The following is a 16,046-nucleotide window of genomic DNA, read 5'->3' on the forward strand; positions in this document are numbered from 1 at the left end:
CTGCTTTATAAGGGAGGATGAAGCACATTTATATAAAAATAATTAATGTTAAGATATTTAAAATGTTATACTAAAGTATAAAATTGTATACTTAAATTTTAATATGAAATGCATCCGATGCGAGTAAATTGCAAAGATTTTTAATATTAGAAAGACATCGGAGACCCCCCCATATTTAAAAACTTAGATTTATTTTCAAAAATAATAATTTTTTGAGCATTTTCATATTTTTTTTTTTTTTTAAGTTCACGCTGAACGAATAAAGTTAAAAATAAATGGCTTTTTTTTATCAAAGAGAAATATTTGCGCCCTATTAAGAGTATAGTTTAGATATGGATATACATTTCGTTTAAAATATCTTTCTAACATGGTATCTTACTAAAAAAACAGATAACCTGAAATAAGAGGAAAAGAGTTTGGCGTTATAGTTCAAAGTATTCTATCAAAGTAATTGAAATTATGAGTTCATCAGTTTTTATCCTCCCCCTGGACCCAGACCCGAAACCAAGCATGAATACAGCTCAAGGGGGTGCCATCGCCTCAAACTACCTAGTCGAGAACTGACATTCCCCCCAAACAGTCGGAACTCGGTCTCTACTTAGTCGCCATGCCTCTAATGAGGGGACCTCGTAGAGATCCCCCCTCGGGACTCCGGTTTTGACGCCTCGCCTCAAATGAGGAACCCCAAAATTATCTACCACCGCGACGACAGGTAAGACGAAACACAAACGAAACATCACAAAAAAAAACGAAACAACGAATAACAAAAAGATCAACAAAAAACGTGAAAACAAAGACACAATGGGTATCTGAAGACAGAACAAAAATAACACATCTACACTCGCATAGATCTCAACCTAACCTGAAACAATACATCTGACACCACTTTAAATCCAATGGGATTAATGACTAAAATAAATTAACATTTTATTAAGGTGCATAATTCGTCTGTTGGATTATGATCACACATTAACACTACCATTACCATTTCTAATACTTGATAAAAGAAGAACAAATTACCCATTGTAAAAAAATAAATGTTTTGAACATTTAAAAGTACGACATTTTAAATAAATAATAAATCATTTTATATATATACACTAGCTGTACCCGCCACACTTCGCTGTGGCACATTGTGGTTGCATGGATGAGAAATGAGAAACGAAACAAAGCACACGTTTCATAGAAGTTTAATTTTGCAATACTTGTGGATATACAATATTTTTTTGTTATCCACTGTCTGCGTAGATATAAAGGCTATCTGGTTTACCAACTCGGGAACACGCACATACAGTTTTCCATGTGAGAAGCAATCCGCATCTAAATCTAAACCACACAATCGAATTGGGAATTGCAATCTTTTAAATTGAAATGGTGTATCGGTCGGGATCATGGGTATTCGAGGAATGAGGACATCTTCACCTTTGAAAGGCCTCGTTAAAATCGTTGCTTCCACTACGTTATTCATCAATTTCTTTACTGCAAGTCGCGTGCCGTTGTAGAGTTTTGGCTGATTAATATTCCGCAGGAGGATAATTGGCACACCTATTTTCAATTTTAATATGTGTGGTGGCATCCCTGGCAGATCAAGTGAGTTTAAAAATTCCGTTGGATAATTAACTACTTCATCTGCTTCCACAACGGTGTCTATCGACTTATATGTAATTTCCTCACTTTGAATGCTGGATTGAATAACATTATTAAGTTGATAGACATCTTTATTCTTTGCGGCAAGTACAGCTCGTTCACTGAGCCGATCGTGATTTCTATGATTAATTTGAATATCAGGAAATACTTTTTCGATCAGTTCTTCTTTCGATGTTACTAAATTACAAAAAATATCAGGAAATGATATTCGTCTAAACGTCTCATCGACTGGAAGCTGTCCGTTTCCAATGTCCAGTAACTGTCGTGAGAATACCTCAGCTGATGGATCATTCTGCAACTGGATACGCATATCCGTAGTCAACTGCAATGTACGTACGTGTCGCCACAGTGTTGAATATTTCAGGCAAGCATTTATTTCGTCTGCTGGTGTCGATCGAGAAATTACCGGCAATGTTTGCCTAAAATCTCCTGCGAGCAATATCAAAGCATTCCCGATTGGTTGAACGTTTCCACGCAAATCTCGTAACGATCGATCAAGAGCTTTAAGCGATTTTTTTATGTGCCATCGTGTATTCATCCCAAACAATGAGTTTACATTTTTGTAATACTTTTCCCATACAGGATACTTTGGAAATATTGCACGTGGGAGTCTCGATGATTTGCATGTTTAATGGCAACTTCAGAGCTGAACGCGCAGTCCTTCTACCTGGTAACAATGTCGCAGCTATTCCAGACGAAGCAAGAGCTAAGGCTATGTCATTTTTTGATCGAACCGTTGCTAGAATCAATCTAATGAGGAATGTTTTCCCAGTCCTCCTGGCGCATCCAAGAAGAAGGTCCGCCAACTCCGACATTTATCATTTGCATTATGCGATCATAAATGCCTTTCTGTTCACGCGTTAATTTGGGAATGTTTGATTGGATATATGACTGAAGATCACCAATGTTGTAACTCTGTTCACGGCATAAATCCACATCAAATGAAGCAATCGCAGCTCGGGTGGGTGCTGACATTCCCAATTGACTAAGAACTTTATTTGCAATAGCTAAACACTTGTCTTCAATATTTATCAATGCTTCGTTGTAAATGCCTTCTGTAAATTCAGACAAAAGTGAATATTTAACCTAACAAAAGATTTTTTGGTCATTATGTAGGGATATTATTTTCTGTGTATTTGGTTATTTCGACTTTTTTTGTTTGCATAGTCTTAAGTCTATCTAGGCTATAAGAAAGTTGGGTGTTTTAATTATTTACTGTAAGTCATCCTTCTTTTTGTTTTGGTGTTTTTTTTTTTTGTTTTTTTTAATAAAATACAGATGTTTTAGCTGTTAAATATAATTCAAAGAAATTTGTTACTTAATCAGTTGTGATTTTGTTTACATTGGCAACGGCCATACGGGCTCTTTGTGATTGGTCGTTGTGTTTGACAGCGGCCATCTTGCATTGATCTGATTGGTTTTACTTTGTTTACATTTCCAAATTAAAAATAGATAGATAGATTTATTAAAAATAGATGAAAACAATCTTTGATGCGGGTTATATATCGTGCTAATTTTTTTTTTATCGTGTATTTTTTTTTTTAAATACAGATGTTTTAGCTGTTAAATATAATTCAAAGAAATTAGGTCGTTGTGTTTGACAGCGGCCATCTTGCATTGATCTGATTGGTTTTCCTTTGTTTACATTTCCAAATTAAAAATGTACAAATTAAAAATAGATAGATAGATTTTAAAAAAATAGATGAAAACAATCTTTGATGTGGGTTATATATTGTGCTAAAATTTGAGCTCAATCGGTGCAGAACATTTTGAGTTTTGAAGCGTACACAAACGAACTTAACATTTTTATATATATGGAAGATGTATATAAATGTGATAATTAAATTAATAGAAATAATTAATTATACCGCAAATTATTGTAAATTGTACAATCTGAATTGTTTTAAATCTAAGACTTTTTGAAAAATATTGCTTGTTATAAAAAGTACTCGTCATTTTTATTGGCATATAGTGCTACAAAAAACGACTGCACAATTTGATACTTATAGGATTCTGACGTAACCAAAGGGTACTCGTAGAAAATTATAAAAAGGTCATCTGTTTGATCCTTTATAGAATAAATATATATATATATATATATATATATATATATATATATATATGTCACATATTTGAAGTGGTATTTGAACGGTTATAATTCATTTTCGAATATTGTTAAAATCGTTCTTAACAGCATTTAGTGTAGAATACACAACAATTACCACTTTCATATATTATCCAATGTTCTATATATATATATATATATTATTAAAAACTGAAGTGATATAAACATACATACCAAGCTAAGTATAATTATTAAAATATGATTGCAATAATGTGGTTGCATTTATAGTATGGATCACCTATAACTAACTTTTGAACTTTTTTAGCCTGATGAATTAAATCACAACAAAAACTTGAATGTGGGATTATGAAAATGGAAAAGTTTGTACCGTATTAAAAAGCTCCCTACCTGACCGGAATTCAAACCCGGTATCACCGTATGAAAGACTAAGATGCTACCACTCGGCCATCAGATAAATTTACATTTTAGCTATTTCATATTAATTTGGCTTACAACAAATATCTTACTTGTTATTAACATTAAAATCCTACGTAAAAAATAACCGCAGAAAATAATAAAAATCAAAATAATCTTTATAGCATTGATTCAAAATAATGTTAAGAAAAATAAATAAGTTTAATGTAAATGCTTTGGCCTACTTTTTGGAATTGATAAAATAGAACTATAAAAAATTAATGACAAACATTTTTACAACAATTAAATATCTACAATCTGTCCCCAATGAATAAACATGTTGAATGTCAATTATTCAATAGCAGGAGAGAAAGCTCAATAGCAATTAACTTCTCTATATTCTGGTTTATTCTGGTTGACAACCTGTAACAGCTTCCTATGGAATATATTGAATTAATTTGTTATATCATATAAAAAATTCAATGCCTGACCGACACTCAAACCCAGAGCCTCTGGATGAAAGGTAGAGGCGTTGCCAATCGGTCACGGAGATCAACTAATAATGTTTTGTCAAATATTTTCTCAAATATACTACAGACTTATAATTTTGTAATTATTTACTAAATTTAATTTCAATAATTTTAAAGGAAGTTATTTAAAATTGCAATTCTCTTACTCTCAAATAAATTATCAACTCCTCAAAACAGAAATATTTTACATTATAAATTTTTATAACAATGAATTATGGTTGATTTATTTTAATAATTATACATTTATTAATTATTTTTGACTAAGTGAGAGATTAAATAGAAAGAAGCTTTTTGTTTATTATATAGATTTAACGTCTACAACATCGATAATACGTCTAGCGAACCAATAGAAAACAAAACAAATCTGCATGGTTCTTTTAATTTACTTTACAAAATCCATAATAAGAAAGTGAAAGAGAAATTTATAAATAAAACGTTCTTATTATTTTTTTAAAAAGTAAACTAATCGGTCTGAGGATGAAAATAAATGCAATCTTTATTGAAAAGTATCTTGCTTGAGAATTACGAATATTACAAGCCAGTACAAGATTTCGTCATAACTGGATTATTTTTAATTAATGATATTTAGCAACACATAATATATATTGAATGCAGTCAAGTACGAATAGGTTCGAGAAATCTACTACAGTAGATACTATTACTACCATGAAGCACTTTAAAAAAGCTACCGTTCATCGCTTCCCCAAATTTAAAGTTAATGTAACCAGATTATAGAAATACATATAAAAAGATCATTTATAAAAATAATTAATGGTATATTTTTTCTGAATTTTTTGTTGGCAGCTTAAAAGTAACAATTTCTTTCGTTTCTGTCAATAGGTCTTCTTTTATAAACATTAAATTAAATATTGTAAGGAACCTTTTAGTAAAACTTTTTTTGGAGTAGATTTATTTGAAATAAATATAATTTTATTAATCATTCAAATATTTAATACAAAAGTTTTAATATTATTTATAGGTATTTTGTATTCATTTCTATTTACCTAATAAACAAACCAAATTTTCAAACTCTCACAAGAAAGTGTTTTTTAAATTTTTAATAAAACTATTAAAAATAAAAAAATAATCCAAAATTGAATAATCTTACTGGTAAAATACTTATGTTTTTTTCCTTATTCAAAGTGAGGAACGTACGTATGTATATCTCGCATAACTCAAAAACGATTAGCCGTTGGATGTTCAAATTTTTAATTTACGACTGTTGTAACCTTTAGTTGTGCACCTCTCCTTTTGATTGCAATCGATTGAACTAAAAGTGTCCAGAAAAGCCCAAAAACCAAAACATTTGGATTTTGCACTTTTCATTAACTGCAGTAATAAGCCCTCATTGAGAGTTTTTCAATGATATATCATAAGTTGTATTTATTTTCATTGGTTCCACAGTTATTGTCAAATAAAATTTTAATTAATGAAATATTTGGATCTTACAAGGGGAAGGTACATTGGTTCGAATCCGACTTCATCTCCTTTTTTTTAACTTTTATTTTTTAATAATTACCATCAATTGATTTATTTTTACAATAAATAATAATTCAATAATAACAGTAAAAAAAAGATATGAAAAAATATCAGTAGTTACTAATGAAATAAAATTTTATGTACTTTTCATTTTAAAGAATGTGTATATGTAATATAAGAGGTGTACAAGAAAGTCATGTAATGTCAACATCAGATTTTTTATATGACACGAACGAATAAAAGAAGTAATGGTTTTAATACAAACTTTTGATTTAACATATCTGATCCATACCTTAAAAATTTTTTATACTTACAATTAATTAAATCAGCAATTGCGACTCCCTCCGGAGAAGGGGGCGCATTGCTCCCTCCAAAAAACTAGGGCCCCGTTGTGGTGTATTCCTGCTAGCCTATGAAGCGCTAGCACCGAATGGACTTCAGCGGACGGTCTGAAGGGGAATTACGTCGGGAGCACAGGTTTTAAAAGCCTAGTCTCCCGCGGTCGGACCCAGAAATGGGTTTGAGAACGCTGATCCAAAACGAATATGGAACGCTAATCACATGTTTTTTTATCGTTCAATAGGCATACGTTGTAGATATCTCCAAATTTGGTATCCTATCTATCTTTCCATGATTGAATTTCAAGAGGTATTACATTTTTTACATCCTAAAAAATTTCCCAAAGCACATTAAATAAGCTAAATTGACATCAGAAAGGGAATCCTGACGCTTAGTCGCACCAAAGCCCCAAACCGAAGAAAATATTGGTATAAATCACGTATTAATTTACTACGTAAGTTTGATGATTGTGCGTAGGAATTAAAAAATATGAAAATGGAAATTTTGTAGCGTATGAAAAATGTCATGCCTGACCAGTATTTGGATCGAATCCTCCGAATGATGGACTGAGACGCTACAACTCCGCCATGGAGGTCGATATTTCACCTCAGATTTCTCAATAACTGCTAAAAATATAATTCTGCTACTTATTTATTTCAATTTATCAGGCCATATTTCATGTAACTAACTAATTTACTGCTTAATTTAGGTTCCAAGAACTGCAGTATAGCTTATTTTTCCAAAGGCGCAGAAACTAGACGAAATCTTTTGGTAACCGACACTCGCTAACGAAGTTTTCCAAACTTAATAAACTTTCTTGAAAGTTTGTTAACATTCTTCGAGAATCACTCTTTAAGCTGGAAAATACAATAAGTCATGTAGTGTCAACATCAGATCTTTTATATGACACGAACGAATAAAAGAAGTAATTGTTTTAATACAAACTTTTGATTTAACATATCTAATGTTAAATTAGATGTTTGATTACCATCACATATTACGAAACATAAATATTATATATTTACGAAACAAGAGATAAATTTTAAGATTAAAAAACACGACTGCCAAAAGAATCATTACTTTTTAATATAGGATAATTAAAAAGCGTGCGGGTGACAATTTTGTATATAGTATAATTTTTTTTTAATTTTTTTTAAATTTATATATATATATATATATATATAGGCTTAGACACTCCCGGTAACGTAAGGATTGTCACGTTGGGTAATGCATCTAAATCGGTTCAGCTGTTGAGCTGCTACAGTGGAACAACATGCATACATACACTCTAAATACATTACACTCCTTTTTGGGCAGCGTAATTTAACCGTAATGTATATGTATAATAAAAATGTAAATGTTCGTTTGTTAAAAATCTTAAAGCACCGATTGCCTTGAAATTTTGACACGACATTGCATTCGAATACGCGCGTGTTTTTATATGCCTACTATTTATATATATATATATATATATATAAGATGTCGCACCTGTGACAGGTAAAAATGTTTTTTTTTTTAAAACAACGCTATCTGTTGGACGTAAAACCAACACACGCTATACTAAATATTTTACGATTCCATTTGAATATTTCCGATGTGCGAGTCCGCTATAGACTAAAAAACTACTGGACCGATTTACGCGCAGGAAAAAAGAGAAAGGGGAAAAATCGAAAAAGGTAAAAATAAAAAGGGAAAAACGGCGAAAAGGAAAAACGCGAAAATGAAATTGAAAGGAAAAAAATAAAACAGGAAGGGGGAAATGGGGAAAGAGGAAGGGAAAAGGGAAATAAGGGGGAAATAATTGAGGTGGAAAGGGGTGAAAGGGGAAAATTGTGGAATACGAAATGGGGAGAGGGAAAGGGAATATAGTAAAAATGAAAATGGGAAATGGAAAACTTGGGAAAGAGGGAAAAAGGAAACGGGGAGAAAGAGAAAAGGGAGAAAGGGTAAAAGGGAAAGTTAAATTTTGTGAAGTTCCGTAATGTTCATTTTGTTAATGTTTTATCAAACTTTCAATTGTGTTAATTTAATCTATATATATATACGCAAATCTAGCAATAGCAAAGAATTGAGGGTCTGCTACTAATGTAATAAAACCGTATTAAAAAACAAACGTGTTCAAAGTAATAAACATTGATTAATAAACTAATAATAATAAAATAATATTAATAATAATAAATCTGAATTTCAGAAATAAATAAAAAATAAGTACTGTATTAACGATTAAATATTCTCGAGAACTTTATACAAAAAATTTAAATCTGTAACCAAATACTTATTTAAAATTTTTATCAATAATAATCGGTAGATATGAAGGATATAACTACAAAAAAATTTAAAACAAAAATAAAAATAATTAGGAAAAAAATAATAAATAATTAAAGAATAGCATTACGCACAACAAAACTAAATTCTATTTTAATAAAAACATATATATATATATATATATATATATACATATATATTTGTAATAATCTCCGTGGCGGATCGGTAGCTTTTTGGTGTTTTATCCGGGTATCCCGGTCAGGCATGGCATTTTTCATACGCTAAACTTCCTTTATCATATTCCCAGTATAAGCTTCAAAATATTTTATTCTGAATTAATTCATGAAGCAAAAATACTTAGGTGGGAACAGTCGAATGAAAAAAAAGGGGTACCTATCGGAAAAATGTATGTTTTTCTGCATGTATTATTTCCTTTATTTTGAAAGATGAGTTGACACGTCCCCATGTTGGTAATGTAATAATTTTGTTCTTTCTACCAAAACTAAATTAAAAATTAACTAAAACCTCTTCGGGAAAAAATGTAATAATGAATTTATTACTTCATTCAAAAACATAAAAGCAAAAAAAAAAAAAATGGGAAAAAATTGTTGAATTAAACGTTGGACGATACCACTGGATATGTTTAATATTATTGAAATATATTTTTACAGCCTACGTTCTACTTAAGGACAAGACATAAAAAACCCTTTGTATTTTAGGTATGTAAAAATTTTCCAGGACCTTCTTTATGAAATAGTAAACGTGAGATAAGTATTATTTTATAGGTTAGTAACCGTTTATGAAGGGCAATCTTCATATAGGGTTATACGGCATCGCATTCTTTCCTTTTCAATAGAAGCAATAGCTATGTTTGTGCGAGTGGACGTAACGTTAAAAATATCCGTTATTAAACAGCAAAAGAGCGTTACATTTTTTCAATTTATTTTTTAATATAATTATCAGAAACAATAATATAAACTATAAAATGATATATGTTGAAACCACAAGTTAAAAAAATCCCTTTCGGCACGCCGGAAGGCGGAGGTAGATTTCACTGGTGCTAAGTAGTTGACTCAAATTTACTCAATACGACAATGGTTGCATGTGAAATAAACTTTCACATGTTTAGCATACGACAAGCCCCATCTTCTTACAATCCCAGCAAAATTTTTGTCATCCCTTGCCGTAAGGGTTGGTCTTATCAAAAATTGTTTCAGACAAAGCTTTTAGGTAATGTTTAGACTAACGAGCAATTTAAACCGATTCGATGCTGTGCCTATTAAAGGAAGAATGATTTTTTTGTCTTCGAAACCCAACTTTTTCCATATCTTAGGCCATTGGTTGTTTATATTTAAAAAAATTACTTAGATAAGTTTTAGGCCCTTATCTAAAGAGTAGTAAACGAATTCGATATTTTACTTAATAAGAAAGTTATAGTGATATTTTTTTTCGAAAAAGCCTCCCACTTCCACCTCTATGGTCCAATTTTGCACAAGTCGATCGAGATTTGGGGTCGTTATATTTTGAAAGTGATTGGCACAAAATTACGGCAGTTATCGTGTCCACAAGAAAGTGAAATATATATATGTAAACTTTTGAAATGACTGTGGTTTTTGGGGTCTGTCAGATGTGAAACGCGAAGATATATCGAAATTTTCCGGAAGTTGAATCATGGTACTCATTGTACAGCCATTGCAGCTGCGGTGTAATACGTTGGTTGTGGTAATAGCATATAGTATGTAATTGCCGGATAAATAAACTATGGATAATTTACACTTCCTTTATTTATCTTTTAAATTTACATTGAATTAATTAATAATTACTTTAAATCACAATAGTTATACACATTTTTAAATACATGTTAAACATACTGTAGAACAGATATAAAATTAGTAATGTTGTTTAGTTTACATTCATAAGTTATTAACTGCTTAAGCTCAACTGGTTAATTATTAAAAAAATAAAAAATAAAATGACAGGATATGTTTACATTTATCAAGAGCAAGAAGAAAACACATGAATCTACACCCATTACCATAAATGGCTTTTTTATGAAATCTACCTAAAAGACGAAGTTTCGTAATGGGCTTCCTTTTACAGTTTAAGATCACTGAAAAAAATTGAATATAATCAACACGGATAGGAAATAACATCTAAAACTTGGATGTTAATCATAAATTTCATTATATAAATTTCATAAATGCACACATATTGGTCCAGAAGACATTTCACAACAAAATGTATCTTCTATTAACAATTTTTTTTTTACAATTTCTCGTCTTAGAATGAGCTGATTTTTACTTGTTGCTTCTCATGAAGTCCTCTCTTTGCCAGATGAAGAAGTTTCTAACAATTGGATTTCAAAAAGAAAAACCTTACAAACTTCGACAAAAATGTTTAATTGTTAAAGAAAAGATATGTGTTTTTAATTGCTTTCGATATGTTTGCTATCTCATACATGTAATATTACGGAATAATAGTTTACTGTAAAAAAAAGTAATAAATAAGTAGAGAATAGTGCTATATATTTTCCTAACTGTTTGTTTTTATATTCGTTTTAACAAAATTAAATTATAGAAAAACAAAGAATTAAAAAATTCAGAATCGTAAAAGTGATCATTTAAGTGCTTAAGTATTCTGATAAAAAAGGATTTGATCCACTTAAACCGATTGAAATTTAATCGCGTAAATAGAATACTGTAAAAACGATTCAATTACTTGTGAAAGAAAAGAAAATACAGTTTATAGCATTTATAAATTATCATAAAAAAATATAATGATCATAATTTACCTAAATTTCCGCACCGAAGTGTGCATGTATTTGTAATTACAGAATAAAATTACCATGGTTAAAGTATTATTATATATTTAAGTATATGAAGATTTTTTTGTGTATTGGTTTTTATTTTCCCGTCTATCTAGCGCTATAGCTCTAGATGGAAAATATTGTAATCGGTTCAATTTTGGCATATGTGGTTTTCACCGGATGTTGACGTTTTGGCACCTAAGGAACCCAAAAAAAAAACGGATGGAAATTTTCCGGATGTTATTGTTCGTATGTGTGTATGTTAGGTGCTGGCCTCTAAATCACCTTATATCTCCAGAACTACTGAACCGATTTTGACCAAACTTTTTCAGATTACTTTTACATATGGAGCATTGATGCCATTAAATATTCAACTTAAAAGGTCATGTGGGTTAGGCTGTAGAGGAAGGTCACCCTCAGTATCTCGAGATTTCGCCTGATTAAGTTATTATTTTTCTCAGGCACATTTATTAACGAATAAAAAATAACAATATTTGCAAAAAAAAAACAATTTGTAAAACCGCATTCCCACCCCAAAAAATGCTCTAAACCAGTGCCTAAGTGGGCATACTGCGTCAATAATACTCCCTCTCATCACAAGAACAACTAGTGTCGCATTCCACCATATTGAAATTTCCCTTTTTCCCAGTAGGAAATTCCCTTTTTTCTCGTCCTCTTGGACCGGTAAATTCGAAATTCCACCGGGATGATATGAACTAAATTATTTTTTACACTTTAAATATTAATTATTCATTTTATTTTATTTAGTTAATATTTCAAAGGTTCATAGCACTGACGCACAAATGTTGTAGTCGCCTCATAGTGTAAAAAGGCAACATGGTCTAGCTGGGTCTCGATCTCGATCGTCGGTTGACTCTGTACCTGCTGCGTTAAGCTTCGCGGTTACACTAGTCTGCCGACCATATAAGCGAAATTTGTTGTATGTAAGTTGTGAAATTACATTATTTTAGTTAGTGCCGACTGTCGCCGCTAGTACAGCACACCCACGCGAATTAAACGCACGGTATGGGCGCGTGCTTTAGTTAGTATTATTGAATTAAATAAACGAAAAAATATTATATTTAATAAATTGATAGGTATGGTACTTACGTATTAACGCCACCGCAGCTACAGCTTTATTTAAAAACAAAGTCAATCGGATTTCAAAATAGATTCAAAACAGAATATAAATGGTTATTTATATTTATTTATTTTATAAATATAATTTAACCAAACTTAACCTACGCTCGCTAACCTTGACTAATTAACACCGTAATTTTTTGAGTAATTATTTAATAAATTCAGTAATTATTGTAATTTGATTATTTAAATAATAAATAATTGTAATTACTGAATTTATTAAATAAATACTCAAATAATTACAGTGTTAATTAGTCAAGGTTAGCGAGCGTAGGTTAAGTTTGGTTAAATTATATTTATAAAATAAATATTTATTTATTTATGTTAAACTCTATATCGGCCCATTTTCCACCGAAATCCGATTGACTACTTTGTAAAAAATTGACTACTTTTAAATAAAGCTGTAGATGCGATAGCGTTAATAAGTAAGTACCATAGATATTTTTAATTATGTGTGTATTTGTGTGTAAGCCGTGCATCAGAAGCAATCATCAGTTGTAAGACTTTCGCGTCACGTGGCTAAAAAACCGTGCTCCACGGTTACGTGAATAATATAACGGTATTATATGAATAATATTCATATTATCATCAAGATAATATGAATATTCCTAGTTCCATGATCTAGTAGAAATTCTTTTATCATATATAAAACAGGCGATCATACTTACAAACAATGAAGGAAATTACAAAACAATTTACTGACACAGATATATATCAGTGCAACGCAAGGTAAATAAAAAAATACGCTTAAACGGTATCAAGTTTTACGGCCGATTATGAATAAAATATACAAAAATAATTAGAATTATGTTACACAGACTTTTTTTGGCATAGGAGGAGGGAAGAGTTCTACCAGCCGCCATCCACCCGCAGAGATGGCAGTGTCGGGCTCTCACCGACCGAAAAACTTCCCTCCTTTACCATATAGGAACTGGACCCAACCGGAAGGCATTAACACGGTTCCCTTGTGACCAACGCAGGCACCCCGGATGCTGCCATCTTAGCAGCAGGCTCCAGCGTCTCCCGGGAGTCATTGGCAGACAACGACTCGGTTGAGCCACGCTGCTCGCCCCGAAGGCTGGCCCTTACCGCTACTCGTCCGCCAGCTTGTCATTAATGATCCCCGTGATCATTCTATCAAGGTCCAGTTCCTTCTAGACTAGAGCATTGTCGTTATAATGTTATCAGCATTCAGTTCTTCTAAATACCGATAACAAAAACTTCTTGGCTGCTCCCACTGTGAACACTTGAAAATAAATAGCATGCTCGACAGTGTCTACTAACCCACAGCATATACAAAGGTCCGACACTGCTCCCATAAATTTCGCTTGTACGGTCGGCATACTGATGTAACCGTGAGGCTTAAGGCACAATGTACAGAGTCAACCGGGTAATCGAGTTCAAGATCCATCCAGACCGAGATACTTTTTTACTATGCATTTATTTAATTCTGCCGCTCACCTGTGATATCATAACATAACAGTCGACTACAACAGAACTTTTTTGGAGTGGGGATGCGATTTTGCAAAAATTTATTTTTGCAAATATTGATATTTTTTAATTGTTAACAAAGATGCCTAAGAAAAATATGACCTTAATTAGGCGAAACCTCGAAATACTGATGATGATGGCCTTGCTCTACAGCAAGGCCATCATCCTCAGTATTTCTCTTTGAACCTTTTAAGTTGGAAATTTAATGGTATCAATGCCCTATATGTACGAGAGAGAAGTAATCTCAACAGTTTAGTCAAAGTAGTTCCAACAGGTCTGGAGAAATAAGATTATTTAAAGACCAACACCAAACACACGAACTTTAACATCCAGATTTTTGGGTTCCTCAGGTGTCAAAACGGTAAGATCCGGTGAAAACCACATATGCTCGAATTGAAACGATTACAATATTTTCACTTCTAGAACTATAGCGCTATCCAGGCGGGAAATAAAAATCAGGAATAAGTTTTTCAAAATTTTTCTATTTACTTTGCTTTCCTCTATTTATTAATTTTATGTGATTTTCTTTCTAAATATATTATTTAAAGAAGCAAACTAAACATTATAATCTTTCTTTAATATTGTTCTATTTATCAAATGAATTCACAAAATGCCAAAGAGGATATTTTTTTTTTGTTTTTTTGTAAAAACAAAAATGAATAAATTACCACAAAGACGTATATAATCCTTTTATCTATCTAAAAAAATTTTTCACTGGATTATTCATTTTTTCCATTTAAAGTTTACTTTTTCTCAACAATATTCTGCACGTTACAGTTTTCAGTTGAGTAAACTTGATGAGTTATATAGTTTAAAAAATACTTTTTCAGGTTAACATTCTAAACAAAAGGAAAACCACAATGAAATTCATTCAACCGTTTTTAGTTCCTTTGGTTATACAAGCAGATGGAAAAAGCGCATTATATACTAAAGATTTAAAACATAGTCGAATTATATTTTTTACTTGAGAATCGATACGACAGCGTAAATTTTCTGAAAAACGTTTAGTCCGAAATTAAATGTAACATATATAAATATTAAATTTAATTAATTACAATTAATCGATACGTATATACTTCGTATTGTGTATCGATTTATTAAAAGAACAATGGAATTTAAATATTTACTTTTATTTTATAGAGAAAGTCAATCGATAACATGTAATTGAATAAGAATTGGAAAACATTTTCGCTTGTTTAAATAAAATGAAAAATAAAAATCAAGAAATGAGGAAACGTGCTTGAGAAAACTAATATTATGGATAAAATTCTGTAGCAGATGTTAAGGTACTTAAGTCACGTAGAAAAAAAAAGTAAAGAAAAGAAATGAAATGGTTATACAGGGAAATCCGTAAAAAAAAATACCATTGGATAAAACTCTTTTAAAAAACAATAAACGCACCATAAAGTAAGTTTTATTAACAAAAAGATATGATGAAAAAAAAGTAGATTTTATTTTCAATATGAAATTGAAAAAATAACGTTCAAAAATTACACTGATTATTTCCTTCATCTTTATTTTAGAGATTAAAATTTATTTATTTTTACTTTCTCTGTATACCAGCCACAGCTATATAGATGGGAAAGTAGAAAGTAGAAAGTAGAAAGATCGGTCAAAATTCGGCATATCCAGTTTTCACCGAATCTTGATGAACTGACCCCTAATAACCCCAGAAAACCGAAAAATGGCATCCAAATGTCCGCGACAAAATGTGCTTACGTATGTATGAGTGTATGTTATGTATTATGTTGAAATCGCCTTATATCACCACCAGAACTACTGACCGATTTTCACCAAACTTGGCTATAATATTTCTCTAGTAGGGGCATTGATGCTATAAAATTTTCATTATATAGGGCCATGGGATGGG

At 31.1% G+C, this 16,046-nt stretch overlaps 1 protein-coding gene across 1 annotated transcript in view; it reads left to right on the forward strand.

Annotated features, from left to right (window-relative positions):
* LOC142331725 (uncharacterized) overlaps positions 1-16,046 on the forward strand; it is a 499,803-nt gene that overhangs the window by 284,699 nt on the left and 199,058 nt on the right. The window lies entirely within an intron of this gene.

This window comes from Lycorma delicatula, chromosome 10, assembly GCF_047948215.1.
Source record: "Lycorma delicatula isolate Av1 chromosome 10, ASM4794821v1, whole genome shotgun sequence".
Taxonomy (NCBI): Eukaryota; Metazoa; Arthropoda; class Insecta; order Hemiptera; family Fulgoridae; genus Lycorma; species Lycorma delicatula.